Genomic DNA, 21,716 nt, shown 5'->3' on the forward strand with positions numbered 1-21,716 from the left:
TTCGGTGGTGTGTCTGTAACTTTTTGTCAGTGACCTTATGACCTCTCTAGCGGGACTCTCTCGGAACATCGCCTTGCACCGCAATGGGAGGGATGAATTCATACGTCCGTCACTCCTAGATACACAGAAGAAATGGCTTCCTACCCACCCCTCACGCCTTTTTCCTTCCCCGAACATTGTCTCCTTGTTTTCGGAAAAATCCCCTCCACACAACATCCCCAAAGATCACAAGCCCTGAGGGGAATCATTTTCATGTAAAAGAAGTTATAATTTTATTCACATGTGTTAAAACGATTCTTCGTTCTCATGCTATCGGGAAGGAAATTGCATATGTTGTGTATACCTATGTACACCCTCACAGCCTAGCCTTCTTTTATCACCCATCGTCTTTACTATATTCGTGTGTTATTTATTGAACTGAAACTTCTTTACGCGTGTTATGCATTTTCGAGGACCGGAGTAAAACCGACTCATGAACGTCACGAAAAACCGTGATCATTTCGCTATAGGAACCTAGCTAATATTATATACCTAGTTTAGGTCACTCTCCAAACTCAGTTTTGCGGTCTAGTGGCAGAGCTCCCGACTGTCGTCGTGAAGAACCGAGGTTCGATCCCCGTTTTAACTAATTTTTTTTTCTTTTTGTGATTTTTTTAATACGAGGAAAAGTGATAAAATGCTCTCGTTCTGCGACTTTTAGATATTTTGACTATATGATATTTTGGTCGAAATATAGCTTACAAATCGAGCCGGTAGAGTCGCTCGGTATTTTGATTAATTATTTTTATTTTGAATCATTAAAATTACTAATCAAGGCCGATAACGCGACTAATTACCCTCGCAGACGTGCGTGACAAGTTTTTTTAGTAAAAAACACAGCCGTAAGTGAGTTTTTAAAAATTTAGAAATGTACGGACTCCATACGGGTATGAGACTGTTAAAACACGATAGATCTTTTCCAAAACGGACAAATATACGGAAATATTTTGAAAAACGACAGATATGACTTCACACTGCCGATATATCTTCGATTCGACCCTATATAAAGCGTTAATGAGACAAGTCAATTGAGCAGTACACGTTGTATACGCGGTTCTCATCGCGCGAGATAACTCTCCTCGCGGTCTAGAGGCAGAGCGTTCGACACTTGTTATGCAGGACCCGGGTTCGAATCCCATATTTTTATATCTTTTAATTTTTTTTATCACATGCTACTTATAAATATGTCAATAGACAGAAAAAAAAGAGAGAATGAAATGAAAAGAGAGAGAGAAGAATACTAAAAGTTTCACTTCCGTCGTGCGTAGGCTTGCCACACACTGTATTTTTTATATTAGCATGTACAGTTTATGTTTTCTTCTGACGTTTTTATAAAAGTTGTGTGGATAGCGTAATTTGCTTGAAATCTGGAAATATGTTATTACTTAATACTTTCATCAACTGGTGTCCTATCATATTCAATAAAGGTGATCATCCTCACAATGTAAGCTACAACCCGAATCCACAATGAAAAGAGTTTCGTGAGTGTTTAAAATACGGCAAAAGCAGTTCTGCCATAAAAGTTTCCTGAAGAAAGTTAGGAATCAGTCTCGTTTAAAAATTATTTTTATATCTTCTGTTCAATTTTATAAAACTTTCAAACAGATAAACTTTGAATACTGCACTTTATTTTAGACTAAAACCAGCTCATTTTTTGATATGATGATATTTTTTTAAGGTGGATATTATGGTTAAAAAGGTGATAAAAGTTATCGTTTTTATTTATAAATGGGTAGGTACTCTACGTCAAAGTCATTGATTTTAAAAGTAAAGTTTTCCCAAGACACTTCTAAATTGGATTATGCTCTATTTAGGTGTTTCCAGCGATTCCTGAGTGTATTTGGAGTGAAATCTTTCGGGTACGTGTAGTTAAACTCTGCATAATCTTGCTCTCCTTGTAGACTGTAAAAGTGTAGAGCTGTGTTGGTAGGTCACTTAAACTTAGTTGTATTTATGAATTTAATAAAATATACAATATCTATATATTTCTGTTCCTTGGTATTGATACTCAGCGCATCAATTCAATTGTTGAATTGAAATTGCTGAACAAGTTAAATTTATAAAAAAAATATTTTGATGGAGTTCTTATGGGTACTTTGAGGATTATTTTTTTTAAACTTTTTGTGTTTTAATGAGCTGCTTCATGTGAAGTATAAAACTAGTATTTAATGACTATGTATCTACAAACATACACTTTTATGGTGTGTAAATAAATAAGTTTTGATGAAAGGGTAATAATTTTTACTAAGAAATAATCTTTGTTTCTAATCTAAAATAAAACTGCTTCAATACCCCTGAATAGAGTGAAAGTTCCGTGGACAAAATTACACATCAGTTTCATGGTGAAGTCGACGCCGTAGAACTGGACGGGAAGACGGACGGCGGCGGAATTAGATTAGAAGTAGCGTTATGAAATTATTCATTAATTCACCCACGATTCCAAAGTTATTCTATTAAAAAAAACGAAACGGGCGACGTTACGACAATTTAAGAAGCTAATAACACCGAATTAGAAATATTCCTGGCCATGATACATTATAAAATCCTTGTGCATTGATAACTACCATATCGAACAGTCCGTTCATCGAATCATCTTAGACATCGCATGACTTGTCAGCAATAGTTTCCTCTCAGTGTTGTTGTAATCAGGCTGGAATGCGGACTGTCGTCAGACCTGAGGTTCCAACAAACAAACAAATAATATTCTCAAGCCACCCTACCCAAAGACGCCATACAGGCCAGGCTGTATTTGGTGTCCTAGGCTGTTCGGATGAGATCGTCAACCATTTGGCAAAGGAATTTAAAAATATATATTATTTAATTTTTACCATCACTGAAATTAATTTGATGTCATTTAAAAGAGGCACATGCTATTGCGTGAATGCCGAATAATATATCTTTTATCATTATTGTTGATGTGAATGCCGAATACTGTATCTTCTATCATTATTGTTATGGTAGTAGGCTGACAAGAACTGTGTGTTCTTCTTCTTTTGTTTGGTGGGGCCATAGGGAGTTATCTAGGTCTGAACGCCGGTATAAGACCTCAGGAGTTGTCCCGTGGACCTAATTCATCTTTCCGGAGAAGGAGTGGAGAGGGCATTTGCTTACCACATGTTTGGTGGTCTACATCGCACCATATTCACACATAGCCGATTCCTTAAGACACCACTTATGCATCATAATATGGGCCAAACGGCTTTGGAAGTACCTTATTTTATTGATGGAGGACCAGAGTTTACGAGGCAGTGAGATGTCAACCCAGTCACCGATCGGTGACTGGGTTGACATCGCGTTTGTGTCCCACCCAGGCGTAGTGTGTTCAAGACCTCCGTCACAACACAAACAACATTTTCCGCTTACTGTGGTGATAGCAAGAGATTTTTAAATAGTGTCATGTTATTCGTAACTCGGGAATGTTTGTCCTTCTAGAAGAACCAAGGGCTCATTCCTTGCCTGGGAAATGCTCTGACCACTGAGCTAATTCGACCATATCAACTTTTGAAATTTGTATTCGACATCATACTTTAAATGACAGCTACCGACATCGTAGAATACAATTAAAAATGACGTACGTTGATGTGGTCAAATTTGCTCAGTGTCAGAGCACTTCCTCGGCAAGGAAGAGGTCCTGGTATCAATTCCTAGATGCGACTGAATATTTTTCTATTTCACACCTTTTTTCTGAGAGTAGCTGATATTGTCTTCAATGATTAAGTAAGTTTTGTTTGAACTTAAGCAGGTATTAACCAAAGTTTGGTGATCTCTTCCCTTCAGTCCAGCCGCCTCGAGAGGCCAAATCAAGATATTGTCTGTCCTGATTAGTGTTTACTCTCCACGCTACAAGTCGGTAATCAATTACAGGTGATAGGACACGGGATGGCCGAGAGGTCAACAGGACTAATCATTGCACACGACACTGTCGCTGCCGGCTCCTTATTTCATTACTCACCAAATTACTTAAAGGTCTGGTTTTACCCTTACCTTAGAAGGGACCGACGGTATCAACGCATTTTTAGTACAGCTGAGCGAGTGCGAGTTTTGCTGTAAAAATCTTTATGGAATGGTGTTTTGCATGGCTCTCTAGTAGGTAATATTCATTTTAAATGGGGTACAATAGGAAACTATACACAGTTTATAAATATCTCTACATTTCTGTGACCAAACTGCCTATCGATTTTTTAAATAAAAATATGGTGTATTGTGATCCTTATTGAATGATCCTTGATTCCTGGCTTAGAGATAATTATAGGGTTCAAAACCCGCAGAGAGGAGGTACAAATATATACCAACTTTCCTACTTATATTTGTATATAGATGATTTTCGTTCCGATATAGAAGGGGTAACTATTTAGAACCGAAATGTTACTTGAATGGCTAAGGCCATTGCTAGTGACTAGATCTGACTAGCCAAGTGCTTCCCAATCTTCTTATTCCCCTATTCAAATAAATTAGATAAATAATTAAACATTCTTTTTTTTTTTTTCGGAATGACTTTATTGAGTAAAACCTGAAATTGTAATATTTAAATATTGTCTTCAATATTTAAATTAAACATTCGTTTCGTGAATACTCACTAGGACCGACTAGTTTGCATTCTTATGCGGATACACAATTAAAATTAAAACATGACTAGCATTTTAATTTTAAACATGACATTTCAATAGTGTATATTTTCGTTTCCCAAAAGTAACCATAATACTCAGTCATAGTTTGCCTCGACCATTGAAAATGGAATATGTCGATGGTGCATTAGTACTTCGGCTCTGTAGGGAATATGGTTCCGTTAATTCAATTTTGCGCGGTTCCCAACCAGGGGCAGGGCGCAGGGTGACAGACGAACATTATTAATCCACGCTGAATTTTTTTTCCATTTAGTACCAAATGATGTAATGAAATCATGCAAATTAATGTGCAAAGTGTTAAATGCTTTAACATGCACTGAACGAATGCGTTCATGACTGATATGTCAATGATGGCGAATGATTTAATGGAATAAGGTTTTTGATTTAAATAACTTACAGGAAATAAATCACTTTGTATGATGGACGTTCATGTTGATTTATAAATAGGAAATCCTCAGTTCGCCTCAACTCAGTATCTGAATTATCAAATCCGTAGGAACATTTTTGACTAAGTATACGTATTATGTAAGGGTTATTTTATTTCATTTACCAACTTTTTTATATCTGTCATCAAACGTTATTTGTTTATATCTATCATCAATTCTCTTTGCAGATGTTAGGTATTTGTTTACATCTGTAATCAACGACAGATGTCCATAAAACGCTTTCCAAGTACCAACAAATACGCTTTCAACCCCATTAGTGGGCTGAGTGGTCCCGCCGATAGATGTCGCCAGCTGTTTATTTTACCGATGATTAAACAAGGCTAATCCCAGGCAATTAGACCAAACGAATTTCCCCGTAGACACAGCCTTCTGAGCGACTACTGCCTTTTATCCCTCTACGATACGGGGCTACGGCTCTACGGTCTACAGAGCTGTACGGTTCTACAGCTCTACGGTGGCGCATACCTCTCTGTTGCTATTGAGGTATTCTGCAGTCTACAGTGTACGGAAACAAGGCTACAAGAGATGAGAAGTCACATTAGGTAATGGTAATGGATAATGTATTAGAAGAGAACCACAGTATATTGATTCACTTGCAATTTGAGAAGGTTAATATGATGCCATTAGCAAGCAACAAATAACCTACAATTTGTTGCAGTATTGGTGAAATGAAAACGAATTGATATTTTGTAATTGCGTTAAAGTTCCAATTAAAATTTTTTGAGATAGCATAGAATATCTAAAATAAAATATTATTTTTTGCGGTTTTGTGTCCAATGGAGACCTCGGTTTCCACCGTTCGTTGAAATAAGTTAAATTTATTAAACTCAAACTTAAGCCATGCTTAGCGATGAAATCTGAATAGTTATGCACTTTCAAACTTCCCGTCTCCATCCATTTGGAGATGCGTCAGTCCTACAGGCTCCGTAAGTTGGGACTCTTATGCGGCAGTTTAAAAATGTCGATCTTTCCTAGTCACCAGTCAGTCGCTATTTTCAAACTAGCGACTGGAAACTGGTGACTACAATAGATAGTATCTATTCGCTATTTTTAAACTAGCGACTGGGAACTGATATCTATTGTAGTTACCAGTTTCCAATCGCTATTTTGAAACTAACGACTGGGAACTGGTATCAATTGTAGTTACCAGTTTCCAATCGCTATTTTTAAACTAGCGACTGGGAACTGGTATCTATCCTAGTTACCTGTTTACAGTCGCTATTTTCAAACGACACGTGGAGGTATTTATTTGGACGTATCGGAATTTCGGCGGTGCCGTGGTGGGAATGGGGCAGGGGGTGAGCGGTGGGTGATCTATTTACTATTCTCCCATTAGCGAAGTACAGGGGGTGTTTTCTGCCACCCCGAAGCTTCCAATACGAAGTGTTATTTGCGGCAAGTGTGTTTGTTCCGACACACCCAGTAGCCGCAAATGAAGGTAGGCAAACGAATATTTCACGTCTTATTTGCAAACGTAACTTGATGACGCTATATAAGGTAAGTTCGTAGGCACTTGTACTTCCTTCGCCCTATTACCGTTTCATAAACTACCACCACCGTCACTTTGTGGTTTCTATTGGGTATGCTCTTCGAAACAAACAACACATAATTAACGATCAAATTAATTCTTGAACTAACTCACCACCGATAAAAAATGATTTTTTTCCCATAAGATTTTATGCGAGTAACAGTATTAATTTTACTTTCTCTCCTTTCATTAAATTTCGCATTTTTCATGAAAAACAACACATGAGATCAAACTGCCCCGTGGAATTGTTGCATCTTCATTGGTGAATATTGTGAAGCTGAAAAAAGTCGCCAGGAAAAAAAAGTGGAATAAGAAGCGAAGTTTTGTTTCTGAACGATAGTGAGATAGTCATGATGATCCAATCCAACGTGTAAACTAAAAATTTAGAATTCCATCATCTCAAATCGTCAAAACGTTTCTAAACGATTCATTACATCCATCCCGGAGTAAAACGAAAACGGTTATGCCTCATCTTGAATTCAAAACACCCTCTCCCATCTTAATGTCCATATAAGAGGATGGTCTCGAGATGAACAGAATTGGAGGGTAAATTACAATGATACTCTTCACATATTTCCTCTGATGACAATACTCACGATGCGCGTCAAACGACTACGCGTCCTCATAAAACATTTTACGATAATGACACCTCTCGACGTGAACCTAGAACTGTTCTTTCCTGCACCTTTAACTGTTAGGAATATTATACCATTCCAACTAATCCGCATGCAAATTCACGCTTCCGACGGGAAATGAGAAACTCAACGCCGAAACAGTTTTCGAGCCCCCGCTCCCCTCTATGCCTATGTCTATGAATGAGTTCACCTGCCGAAGGCCTATCAGTTTTTAATGGCGAAGTAGGAAGGAACGCAAGAACTGTTAAGTCTAGTATTCACGTATGGACATGTTCGGCCGAGCGTAACATCAAAGGAGCATTTATACTTTTATAGCAAAAAATTATACATTTCACAATAAAGTAATAATACAGTCTACTTAAATACAATCTAAGATATTCAGATAAATCTAAGAGTCAATCTTAGTTCCATGAGAGAAATAGACAATAGTTGAATATACACAAAAGAAACTAAATACTATCTCTCAAGTACCTACACAAATTTTTATGTAAGACTTGTGCCCACCTTTAAGGCTTTTAGACGGTTATTCCAAAATGCGACTTTAGGTCTCTGCCTCCCATACGTAAAAACGGTGTGATGGTTGGTTAGTTATTGACTAAAAGTTATTACCCTCCAAAAAATTAGGCTGTTTTGTGTGCATGTAAGTTAAGTTTTGGGAATCCTAATATCTCGAAAACTTTGTAAAACTTGTGGGATAGTTTTGAATATTTTCACGGTAGGTTAACTAACTAACCATTACGCCGCTTCAGAGTGGGCAGAGGACGGACCGCCAAACAACTCGATCTTGGCACACACTCCTTGCCTCATTCACATTCATTCATACTCTTCTATTATTCTGACTGTTGACATTGCGCGACCAGGTATTTGATTCACTTGGTCGAGCCATGTCTTCGTCGGGTGTCCCTGACTTTTTCTGCCATTAACATTTGCGTTATATATTTTCCTTACGACCTACATAATGCTGGTTTGCAGATATTTAGAGCTGGGAATATGGGAAATAATTGTTAACGTATTTTATGAACATTAAGGACGGATTTTTCACAGATTTTGAACAATTCATCAATTGTTGAAGTTAATTATTAAGCTCTGCGTAAGTTCTGTTATTATTTCGGTACTGTAAAACAACTGGCTCATAATAATATTTTTTTAAAACTTGAATAGAAATTTCACAGAATCTGAAAAATCACTTCGAAATTTGATTAAATATTCAAATTACAAAGTTAATTTTCAAGTTCTGCGAAAGATTTTTTGAGTTCTGTCATTATTTCAGTTCTGTCATAATATAATAACAGAACTTGAAATTTGAAACTTGAATATTGATGAATTCCTCAAATTCTCTTAAACAACCCATCCTATGTGTTGTTATGTTGTCATCTTATTTTAATTATTTGTGTAATGTTTTATTAGAATTATCAATCCAACGTGTGGCTGAATGGCAGACATTCGTACGGAAATGCGAATTGCTCGGCCGTAGACGTCCGTACGTGAATACTATGCGTATTATGTCGACGACACAATGAAATTTTTTTGTTTTATTTTATTTAGTTAAAAAAAAAATATTTTAATATCTTAAAAACATTGATAACTCCTCGAAATGACATTTCAACACACTTATTAAAAGTAATGAAAAGTGATGAAATAAAAACTAGGTTAAATAGTTACATGTGTAACTATTTTAGAATTATTATTATATAGTTTTATTTTCATCACTTTTCATAACTTTATAGCATTTTTTATAGGTTTGTTGAATTTTCATTTTGATGAGTTATCCGGTCACCATAGATTATATCCTATACTATCAAGCTGGTTGCAATCTTTAAATCACAGACATCAGGTAGGTACGCTGACCAAGTTCTACCGGTATTACAATGGAAGATGCTCTGATGAAATAGCGTCATTGATCCCTTAAGCACAGGTCCAAAATTGGGAAACACGCCAAACGCACGCCCAACTTATGTACACGGTTGACTGTTTGTCACACGAGAATGGGTCGCTTCTTCGACTGTTTCTTCAGTTCAACAGCTCGGCTGTTGATCAATTTGCCGGCCTCTGGGTTTCCTCTCTCCTTGAACATGTGTCTCTTCGAGAAAAAAAACCTGAATTTCTTCGAGACCCATGTTCCCCCTTTCCTCCCCTTATTATTTTCCCCCGGGCCTCCTGTGTGGAGTTAATGTAAAAAAAATAGTAGAATGAATGATTTTTACTGATGTAACTTTCTACAACGTATTTCAGGAAGGAGCAGCTTGTAACATTTGTCTTGCTGTGTATGATAATACCTCAATGGCTTATGTGTCAATTTAGGGCCGGCCCTGAGCCAAAAGGCGCCTGGCAGTAGTAAAAATCTAAAGGCAGCTGTATTAGGTTTTTGGTATTATCAGCGCCTCGGCATTTTGAACCATCGGCATCGGGTTCCTAAAATCAATCGCTGACTTCCAAAACCCGCTCCAGAATTTTAACCCGCTCTTTTCAAAAATCTGTAGATGTCACGATAAACCTTTTGGACACTTCAAATTAAAAAAAATGCACATTTTAAGCTAAATATTAACATAATTATTCACTATTCTTTTGATATTTAGCGAAAAATGTATTTATTTTAAACACTTTTTGTGAACGTATCATGGCCAGCAAAAATATGCAGAGTGGATTTCGCAAGTCAACGACTTAAATACACACTCAAACAGAAATCACCATTAGGTACCTATCAAGACTGCAATTATTTAAAAAAATGAGAAATGGCAATACCTACATATCCTCACAACACTTACTACTAATGGAGACGTAAATAAAATGCATTCATATGAGACAAGTTTTTCAATATCGCTTTACAGTTGCGCCTTACATTCCTATGAGCCAGAATCGGCTTAATGCTTCGGCGATGAAGAAATGTAGATGAGGGACCGAAGGAAGCACAGAGGAAGATCTCCGCCCTCCACCATTGCCTCGTATAAATGCAGATGAGCTCGTGATCTGTTTGTGTTATTTGCCTCGGCTCTAACTAACTTCACTCGCTTGATCTTAAGAGATTGACTCGGGGAAACAATTTGAATTCAGGGAGATATTGCACCATACCTACATACATAAATCTAGTGTTTATCGACAAGCCATTCATTCCATCAACGATCTGTATCTACCAGAGATATGTATGTACAGTGACGTGCACATACTTTTTATTTGTGTAGGCAGTATAAAAAACCATGTCTAAAAACTTACGACCGACGTGGTAAGTTTTCGCCAAGCTACTGGCTTTAGCTGGTGTTGGTTGGGATTAAAAATAATTGAAAGAAAGCCAACATCATTCGATTTTTATTTCGTTAGGTTGTACTAATTAAAAGAGGTCCCAACAGACGGCACATATTGATAAATTTGTGATTTGTACCAAAAAGAACGGCCTGTTACGACACCAAAACAAATGAGTCATCCCTTTAAAGGGCGCTTTTAATGTAGAATACATTCAACATTTGAGTTTGACATGTGCGTCATTTTGCATACTTAGTTCCTGCTTTTGACACGTGATTATCGATTACCGTGTCGCTAGGGGTGATTTGACTCGCGCGTGTATTTGAAATTGTAGAATTATATCTTGCAGCCCTGTGTATGTGTAGACAATTTTTTGTTTAATCTTTGTCGATTTTCCATAAAATTCATATGTGTTCTATATTTAATTTTAATAAACTGAAGAAAAGGAAAAGCAGATTGTTAGAGAAAAATGAAGTGTGGGTGGTAATTTAGAAGGAGAGAACGAGCGTGGATTGTAGTTGTTTGGGTTAGAAGTGAAAACGATTTGAAACTACTATAGTAAGTAGGTATGCTTAATTTTTAAGACTTGTGTTAATGTGTACGAGATGGTATCAGTAAGAGAAAAAATAAGATGTTGTACAAATTTCAATGATAACTAACTACACACAAGATACCCCGAGGATAATTATTTTCGACAGTGTTAATGATGGCAGAGTTAATGATGTTTTTATTTATTGATTTATTTTACCTTGAAATAAAAATATGATTACAAACAATTATACCTACAGTGTTAACACACAAATACAAAGTGTCCGTGTGTAAAGTGCACAAACTTCCGATGGTGATTTTAAATGATAGTACGAGGAAGGAAAAAAAGATCAATAACTTTTTCTAAGTTCAAACATAGTAATGCAAAATCATGTGTTTTTGGTTTGAAAATTTGGTCGACTTGAAATGTTTCAGATGCTTTAATTAAATACTGCGAGTAGAATACACCTTGGTCTTTGAAATAATCCAGTATTTTTTAGATAAGTCTTTTTATAAGCCCAGAAAAAATAATGTATAAGGCTTATGAAAACTGCTTTAAAGTTCAAAATCTCCAACTACAAACCCATTTTCGGTTATGATTTTATTGTATAATGTGGCAAATGAAGTTATTTACAAAGATTATAATTTAGAAAGATGCCTGAACATCCACAAAATAAAATAAAAGGCACTTTTTGGCCGCGTTTTTTTCTTGCATAAATCAAAACAGGCGGAAGGTGTTAAGAGGGAATTATCGCCAGCTACGTAAGGGTTGTTATTGATAGCGGCTCAATTTAAAATATTACACGACGTAGTGCATCGCCTTAAGGTAGTTTTCTGGTAAATACGTTGAATTCTTTGTATGTAAAAATATAACTATTTGTATAAAGTACATATGTGAAATGCTTTTTTTGCAAGTTCTTTCGCTGCTATTAAAATATCTGCTTCTTCTGCATATTGGTTACATAAGCTGCACTTGCGTGGTATAAGGGAGTTTATAAACAAATTGGTATTGACGTTATCGTCGCAGTGAAAGATATTTTTTAAGTTTTCGAGATGTAAGTATGTGAATGAATTTGGTAGGTAGGTACAGTCAATTTGAAATATAGGTGGTCTATAAGTTTTCTGAATGGAAGTTTTGTATTGCCTATATTAAACCGCAAAACAGTTCCAACTGCTCTCAACTATAGCTAGTGAGGCTATAGCATCTTCAATTGGAGTATGTTGTGAAGCTGAAGGCATTGGAAGGGGAAGGAGCATTTCAAGCAACAATCCTAAACTGTATATTTATTATGAATAATGAATGTACAGTTTAAGATTTTGATAACTGTTGTTTCCCCGATAAAATTTGGTTTTTAATTTTAATGTCTCTCTTCTCCATCGAGTTGCCATCGCCTCGGACATATCTTCGCACCTAGGTACCAGCTACCTGCCGCAGCGCCCTTTCTGCGTTCTGAGTTCTGAGAATTTTACTGGCCCTTCTCCTTCATCGACATACTTAACCGCCTTTTTAAAGGCGATCTTTCACTTATTTGCATTTTGCACAAAATGTACCAGAAACGTCCTTTTCAGGACGAAATTCATTTAATTTGCAGTTTACAAAGTCGTTTGCGGCGTGTAACTAGACCTTATTTTACAGTCCGTGCACACCAAATTTAGTCGGGTACATATGTACATATGTATATACATTATTTTTTCTTTTCTTCTCTACTTTATAATGTAATACAATTATTTATTTTCGTGTTTTTTTTTGAAACGCGAACGTAATAAGAACATTTTGTTAATAAATGAATGACCTTACTCTTATTTTTTTTTCTGTGATCATGCATTGTTATCACTTTCTTAAATGTTCCTAATAAACAATATACATATAACGGTCGTGTCAATCCTCTGACGATATAATATTTAAGTTTGTGAAAATAATGGTCCACTCGACTTATTTTACGCACAATAATGATTATTTTTTACTGTGTCAACACTGCGGCTTCATTGCAACAATAACATTTGGCTGTCATCAGTTGTTTTGTTTTGCTCTATCTAAAATTAATTTTTTACCATTCTTTTTTGTTTTCTGGCAAAAAAAAGTGTAGTGTGTTGTGCCTTGAGGTTTCTTCTCCCTCCTGATCTTCCAGGAGTCACTTTTCGCTGCTGATTTCCAGATATTTATAAACTTTTTTACTTCTGTCATTTTTCATACTATTATTGTAGTTGTTTACTGTTGTGAATAATGGAGGAAGATTTCCCTCCTGGACCCCCTACAAAGCCCCCAGATCCCTCTCCAGACCCCCCAGACGGGGAAAATGTAGAAATTTCTGACAGTGATTCTGTCATATTGACTTCTAACAAAAAAAGGAAATTTACTCCTTCTTCCCCAATAAAACTTGACTCGCCTTCGACTTCACTGTCCCCACCAGCACTTTCTCAACTTCCTCCAACAAACTTTTACTCTCCTCATTCCCGTGGCCCATTCATAGCATACGCCCAAAAAACTGAGCAAGGAAAAACCATCCACCCTCTTGAATTTGGCAAATTCCTATCAAATAGCAAGAATCTTTCAATCAAACCTGGAGGTGTAAAAGCCGAGGGTCGCTTCCGAATCTCCGTCGAATTCCTCTCAGGGCCAGCTGCCAACAGTTTCATCAAAAATATCTTCATTTCATCTAATTCAAAGTTCAAGGCATATATCCCTACTTTCAATGTCACTCGCATGGGCCTGGTCAGAGGTATCTCGACCGATCTGTCCATCGAAGAAATTCTGTCTTCACTTTCAACCCCCCAACACATTGGCAATCCCATAAAAGCCAGGAGGCTAAATTACAAGGACTCCTCTGAGGGTATAATTACCTGGAAGCCCTCCCAATCTGTTGTTATCACCTTTGAAGGTCAATCTCTTCCCTCCCATATATATTTATTCTTCAACTCATTACCAGTTGAAATGTATACATATCCCACCACTCAATGTTTCAATTGCTGCCGTTTTGGTCATACCAAAGCTGCATGCAGATCTCAACCCAGATGTTTTAAATGTGGAGAAAACCACGCAGCTGACCAATGTCCTTCTTCCTCCTCACCTAAATGTTTTAACTGCTCAGGCTCACATACAGCTATCAACACATCTTGCCCAGAACAATCTCGCCAAAAAAATATTAAAATTTCAATGGCCTCTCAGAACTTGTCTTTTCTGCAGGCTTCTAAATTATTCCCGCCTGTCAAAAAATTATTTGCTGAGGCTTTATCCAGCAACTCCTCATCCAACCCTCTTCCCTCCACTACAACAACTTCTTCTCGTTCAACTAAATTCACATACAAAAACGCTATCTCTAAACCGGCTCCTGGATACGATCAGCAACAACACAACTCACTGCTCTTAAATCCCAATGGTTCACCTCTTTCAAATGCCACAAATGGGTGTGCAAATAATTATAATCCGTCCTCAATGAACTCTCTTAAACTTTCTGAAAAACTCTCCCAAGACAATTCTTCATTTATCCAAACTCTTATTATGCTTCTAATTGACCTTATTTCTTCTCAAAGTAATCTACCGTCCAACGCTGCTACTATTATTTCCACATTAAAATCATTTATTCAAAATGGCTCTTCAGGATGTCAGAATACTTCAGTGGAATAGCCGAAGTGCTATTTCTAACAAATCTGATCTCCTTAACCTATTAAATTCCAACTTTATTTCTTTGGCTGCTATCTCGGAGACTTGGTTTACTCCATCCACCCACTTTAATGTGGGAGGGTATTCCTGTCTCCGCGACGATCGCCCGGAAGGTTCGGGCGGCGGTGCTGCCCTTTTTATTAAAAAATCCATATCATTTTCCCCAATAAATAATTTCAAACCCCCCAATGCTGACTTCCAAATGGTTGCAGCTAAAATAAAGGACACATCCTTTATTTCAGTCTATCTTCCCCCAACAGCCCACTTCAATAAACAAACTTGGTTGCAAATTGTAAGTCAACTAAGCCCTCCTTTCTTTATATTAGGCGATTTTAATGCCCATTCCCCCGTCTGGGGTTCTGCTTTCTCCGACCGAGATGGTCGAAGTGTGATGGATTTCCTAGATCAATCCAACCTTTTCCTTTTGAATGACGGATCTCCTACTAGGATCTCACGTCCCAGCACAAACCCCAGTGCAGTGGATCTCTCGATATGTTCTACTAGTCTGGCTTCTCTCTCCTCGTGGGTGGTGTCCCCCGACCCTTGCTCCAGTGATCATTTCCCGATCATCATTACTTATCAAACTTCTTTCCAATCGGACAAGTCTCACATTTCGACAAAGATTAAAACGAAACACACCAAATGGGATGAATTTAACTCTCATATGGACAAGTTCCTACTAAATTCACCCGCCACCGATATATTTTCCGTCAAAGATGATTATAATAACTTCAAATCAATGCTCATAACTGCAATAAATAAATCAAATCCTCCCCCTAAAACTAAATCTCTCAAAAAACTCCCTCCAACTCCCTGGTGGGATGAGGAATGTTCCAAAGTAGTAAGAATTCGGAAAGCTAAATCTCTTTCCTATCGTTACAATATGACTATGGAGAACTATCTTATATACAAAAACGCTGAATCCAATGCCAAAAGGGTATTGAGGTCAAAAAAAAGATCCGGATGGTACAACTTTTGCAGTTCAGTATCTCCGAACACTCCAATTTCGGAAGTTTGGTCTATGATCCGAAGATTTCGATCCTCCTTCAGTTCACCATCTCCTCGAGCGTCCCATTCTAAATGGATAGATGAATTCTTGGACAAAATTGCCCCCCCTTCTGTTCCTAACTTAGATGAAATAACGCCCATCTATAATACTCCCATGTCTAATCATTGGCTAGACTCTCCATTCACCTTAATTGAGCTAAAAAATTGTTTATCAACAGTCAAGGACTCATCTCCAGGCAGAGATGGTATACCTTACAGCATAATCAAAAATAGTAATGATAATGTTCTAAACCACTTCTTAAGCATCTTAAATAAAATCTTCCAGACTGGTATAATGCCTGATGACTGGAGTTGTCAAATAATCATCCCTATTTTAAAAACAAACAAATCTCCAAATTTTGGATCCAACTACAGGCCAATCGCTCTTTCATCCACCCTCAGTAAACTTTATGAAAAATTAATTAAAAACCGATTAGAATTTTTTGTCGAGAGTAAACAGCTTCTCTCTCCATCTCAATTTGGATTTAGGAAAAAAAAATCCACTCAGGATAACCTTGCCATCATCAGCACTGATATTAATTTATCAATTTCTAAACAGGAAGTTTGTCTTGCCGTCTTTATAGATATAGAAGGCGCCTTTGACAATGTTTCCATCCCAATCCTGAAAAAAAAACTTCTAGGCCTTGGCCTTCCCCCCATGTTTGTCCAATCAATTATTAATCTATTTCTAGATAGAAAAATTTTCATTGAACTTCCAGATATTTCTCCTCAAAGTAGGTCTATTTGGAAGGGTTTACCACAAGGCGATGTATTGTCCCCCTTACTGTATAATATATACACATATGATATGCATGTCACTATTCCCCCACAAATAAAAATTATCGAGTTCGCAGATGACATAGCTTTCTTCTTATCATCCAAAATCATCCCTCTTGCCGTCAAATATCTTAACGAAGCCATGAATGCCCTTTGCACATGGCTCACGTTACATGGTCTTGAACTTTCAATCCAAAAGACTCAGTGTGTCACCTTCTCAAACCGCCATAAAAACCCCCCCGTTCAAATTTTATTTAAAAATTCTCCAATCTCCAACGCTTCTGAAGTAAAATTTTTGGGAGTAACATTTGATAGGAAACTTAAATGGTCTTCCCATATTAATAATTTAGTTACTAAATGCGGAAAAAATTTAAATATCATCAGATCATTATCTGGCGTTTGGTGGGGAGCTCACCCTACTTGCATTAAGTTGCTTTACAATGCACTTATTCGAAGCCATCTCGACTATGCCTGCCCACTTTTTAGTACTGCCTCAAAAAATGTACTTAATAAATTAGACAAAATTCAATCTAAATCTTTGCGAATAATAACTGGAGCGATGCAATCGTCACCCATCAATTCCCTTCAAGTAGAATGTTCTGATCCTCCTCTTTATTTAAGGCGTCAACTATTTGCTGACAAATTTGTTCTTAAATGTTTAAATTCTAAATGTCATCAGGTTATCCCCAGCGTCTCGTTGTTCATTGACTCAAACCATTCATCTACAATCAGAGCTTCAACTAAACCTATTCCTGACATCTGTAAAAATTTTAAGTCTCTCTCAGAGCTCCACATCATCCAAAATGATCTACTTCCCTTATACAAACTAAAATATAGTCACGTCACCCTATCCCCAACAATATTAGAAGGGATTGGAATCTTTAAAAGTCATTCCAATCTCCCGGCCCGAACTGTCAATAATATGTTCAATGACATTATTTTATCTAAATGGCCCAACTTTTCTCTTTTATTTACTGATGGATCCAAATCTCCCGACTCTCCTAACTGTGGTATAGGTATTAACGTTTACCACAATAATTCTAATGATAGAATATTTCATTCAATTTCAAATCAATTTTCAATATTTTCAGCTGAGTGCATTGCAATAATAGAATCTCTCAAATATATAATCAAAAATAATTTTGAACATTCCTTCGTTCTCTCTGACTCTCTCAGTTCCCTCCAAAAACTTAAATCCAGTCCTCTTCTTCATCCTGATGATCATTTTGTATGCCTTATTCGAGAGATGATAGCATCCATTCAAAGCTCTGGTAAATCTGTAACTCTGATTTGGATTCCTGGACATGTTGGTATCATGGGTAATGATATTGCGGATGCCTTGGCAAAACAAGGAGCGTCCAACCCTGTTGTTACCCTCGTAAACCACATTCCCTTATCTGACATTTTTTCCATCATCAAAGAAAGATCCCGCAATGTTTGGTCAGAGTATTGGCACATTGCTAGTCAATCCAAGGGAGCCTGCTATGCCTCAATACAAAGGACTATACCATCAAAACCGTGGTTTCAGCAATTCCCTCATTTTTCCAAAAAAGAAATTTCTTCACTCATTCGAATGAGGATCGGTCATTGTTCCGTTCCTTCCCATCTTTTTAAAATTCACGTCCTTGACTCCCCAGATTGTACATTCTGTGGTCTAGAAGTGGGAACTTTAGATCACATATTTTTTGGTTGTCCCTCTCTAAACAAATATCCTCTCTTCTATCAAGCCTTAAATAAAATTGCCTCCCCTCCATTCAACATTTCATCTCTTTTAAGTCTGAACTCGACTCCAATTTTCATTATAATTTTGAAATTTGCCTATTTAAATAAAATTAATATTTAAATTCACCTTTCAATACACCTTTCTCAATAATTTTAAATGATGGCCAAGAACACCCTTGAAGGGTGAAAGCCAGAAATAATGGAAAAAAAAAAAAAAAAAAAAAAAACACTGCGGCTAAGGAAATTTTATTTTTTATTTATCAATTTTATTTTAGCCATTTTTACATTCAGTTTTAAAAATGCCTAATTTATTATTAATTGCTTTACATACATTACATTTTCATTATTTATGGCAATTTCTATCGATCAATATGGTTCCTACAATCCAGCTTGAACCTATCAATTGACTTAGACTTTATGGTTTCTGGCAGCGCGTTATAATGTTATATTCCTTTTTATGATAAATTATTATGTTTATTGGATTTGTCCTTTTTTGTAGTCTAATTTTATTGCACGTTCTTGTGTTATATCTGTGAAAGTCCTTACAGAATTTAATTTTCTTTGACAAGATTTTTGGTATCAGGTTCTTTATTATTTTATGCATAAATATAATAATATAAATTAGAAATAGCGTATCTTAAGAAAGATAAATATTGTAAATTGTCACAATTTTGACCAGAGGGAAAAAATGATCTACAAATTTATTAAAATGATAATTTTTGAATTCATTATTTTTAGAACCTGTCATTTTACTCGTTTTTCTAAAAGTGTCTTTTGTATGTAGTACCTACCGCAAATGAATCCACGTGCTCCCAACCGTCTGCAGCCAGTAAAACTATGACATCTACGATGGGGTATGTTGTGAGGTTGAATATGGTGAGGGAGAGGAGGGAGATACAAACGAGGAAGGTTGGGAAGTAGTTGGAAAAGTAGTAAGGTAGTAAGTTGACCTTCAGATCCGGTCATCAAAAACAGCTAAAGCCGTTTCAAGCAGTGTTTCGATTCTCAATGTTTTTTTCCCCAGAGCGATACTGAAATAATCTACAACTCCGGTCTACTACGTCCTACCGATTCACTCAATATTTTAATAATTTTTGCACAATATTTTTTAAATTATTTTTATTTGTTTAAGGAGAAAACACAGATACAGAACAATGATTAAAAAGACAAGATGAAACATTATCTGGAGTATTTATTCGCCACCATCATAATATTTTCAAACAGATTAATACTAGTAGAAGAAACATAAATATTTTTTTACATTAAATTGAAAGAATTTTTTTAATAAAAATATTGTGTAACATTTAAAAATGAGAAAAACTGCACAGTGACTAATATATCTATAAATAAACTTTTACAAATGATTTTCAGAAAATTTTAAGGGGAAAAAATTAAATGTTTATTATTAAATGTGTATGTCTTGTAAGATTTTGCGGAACTTATAAGAACCACAAAATATATTTAATATTAGAAAACACCTACATTTAAAAAAAATATATATTTTTGATTCAATGTAAATTGCTTATTTTAGATTTGACAACTATTACAAGAAATAGGCAGTTGTTTGGTTGATACTTAAATTTAATAATTCGGGGTAGAAGGGATGAAAAATATTACCGAAGACTAACATTCCAACTACACTGTTTGCTAAATAAATCATAAAATTAGTTTGAAATTTTTGAAGTGAAACTTCTTTACCCGCGTCATGCAATTTCGAGTACCGGAGTAAAACCAACTCATGACCGAAACGAAAATGCGGGACCGATTAAAGTTCATTTGATCTAGTCAAAGTTTTGAAGTAAAATATAAATGCTTCTTAGCTCATCTCGACAACTGGCGTTGGTGGTGTAATGGTCAGCGTAGTTGCTTTCCAAGCAGTTGATCCGAGTTCGATTCTCGGCCATCGCACATTATTTTTTTGTTTTTAACGCCTTTTTTTTTTTCAATGGTTGACCATAATATCAATCCACTAAGTAATATTTTAGGCCTGTAGCATACTTGAAAAGTTAAAGAATGATATAAAATTTTTTATGATGTTAACGATAAAAAAATAAAAAAAAACATAAAATTACCATAAAAAATGGGCCAACGGCACGCGGTGTTCCCAAGCGGTCACCCATCCAAGTACTGACCGCGCCCAATGTTGCTTAACTTCGGTGATCGGACGAGAACCGGTGTGTTCAACATGGTATGGTCGTTGGCAAACGCTAAACAATATTAATTTCTATTCTACCTGCCAATAAATATATGAAAATTAGTATAAAAAAGCCCTAATAATACTGAAAACATTAGCAAGGTGTGTGCGACGTTGATAAAAATAATCATTACATACGCGCTTGAAAAAGATCGTAATTACATCCATAACTTTGCAGGATTTTTTTTTTTCAATGGTTGACCATAATATCAATCCACTAAGTAATATTTTAGGCCTGTAGCATACTTGAAAAGTTAAAGAATTTTATGATATTATTAATGATAGTAACGATAAAAAAATAAAAAAAAACATGAAATTACCATAAAAAATGGGCCAACGGCACGCGGTGTTCCCAAGCGGTCACCCATCCAAGTACTGACCGCGCCCAATGTTGCTTAACTTCGGTGATCGGACGAGAACCGGTGTGTTCAACATGGTATGGTCGTTGGCAAACGCTAAACAATATTAATTTCTATTCTACCTGCCAATAAATATATGAAAATTAGTATAAAAAAGCCCTAATAATACTGAAAACATTAGCAAGGTGTGTGCGACGTTGATAAAAATAATCATTACATACGCGCTTGAAAAAGATCGTAATTACATCCATAACTTTGCAGGAATTTTTTTTTCAATGGTTGACCATAATATCAATCCACTAAGTAATATTTTAGGCCTGTAGCATACTTGAAAAGTTAAAGAATTTTATGATATTATTAATGATAGTAACGATAAAAAAAAAAAAAAACATGAAATTACCATAAAAAATGGGCCAACGGCACGCGGTGTTCCCAAGCGGTCACCCATCCAAGTACTGACCGCGCCCAATGTTGCTTAACTTCGGTGATCGGACGAGAACCGGTGTGTTCAACATGGTATGGTCGTTGGCAAACGCTAAACAATATTAATTTCTACTCTACCTGCCAATAAATATATGAAAATTAGTATAAAAAAGCCCTAATAATACTGAAAACATTAGCAAGGTGTATGCGACGTTGATAAAAATAATCATTACATACGCGCTTGAAAAAGATCGTAATTACATCCATAACTTTGCAGGAATTTTTTGAAGTGAAACTTCTTTACGCGCGTCATGCAATTTCGAGGACCGGAGTAAAACCGACTCATGACCGTGACGAAAAAACGGGATCATTTCGCTATAGGAGCCTAGCTAATATTATATACCTAGTTTAACTCACTCTCCTAACTCATCTTCGCTGTCTACAGGCAGAGCGCACGACTGTGGTCGTGAAGAACCGAGGTTCGATCCCCGCTTT

At 36.3% G+C, this 21,716-nt stretch overlaps 3 non-coding genes across 3 annotated transcripts; all 3 read right to left on the reverse strand.

Annotated features, from left to right (window-relative positions):
- Positions 1-20,328: 20,328 nt before the first annotated feature.
- Positions 20,329-20,447, reverse strand: LOC149423835 (5S ribosomal RNA). Its single transcript, XR_016302255.1, has one exon. It is a non-coding gene; the product is annotated as a 5S ribosomal RNA (ribosomal RNA).
- A 323-nt stretch (positions 20,448-20,770) lies between these two features.
- Positions 20,771-20,889, reverse strand: LOC149423836 (5S ribosomal RNA). The gene has a single exon (XR_016302256.1). It is a non-coding gene; the product is annotated as a 5S ribosomal RNA (ribosomal RNA).
- Positions 20,890-21,209: 320 nt separating this feature from the next.
- On the reverse strand, positions 21,210-21,328 carry LOC149423837 (5S ribosomal RNA). Its single transcript, XR_016302257.1, has one exon. It is a non-coding gene; the product is annotated as a 5S ribosomal RNA (ribosomal RNA).
- Positions 21,329-21,716: the final 388 nt, after the last annotated feature.

Source organism: Hesperophylax consimilis, chromosome 5 (assembly GCF_061612785.1).
Source record: "Hesperophylax consimilis isolate HC1 chromosome 5, BYU_Hcon_1.0, whole genome shotgun sequence".
NCBI lineage: Eukaryota > Metazoa > Arthropoda > Insecta > Trichoptera > Limnephilidae > Hesperophylax > Hesperophylax consimilis.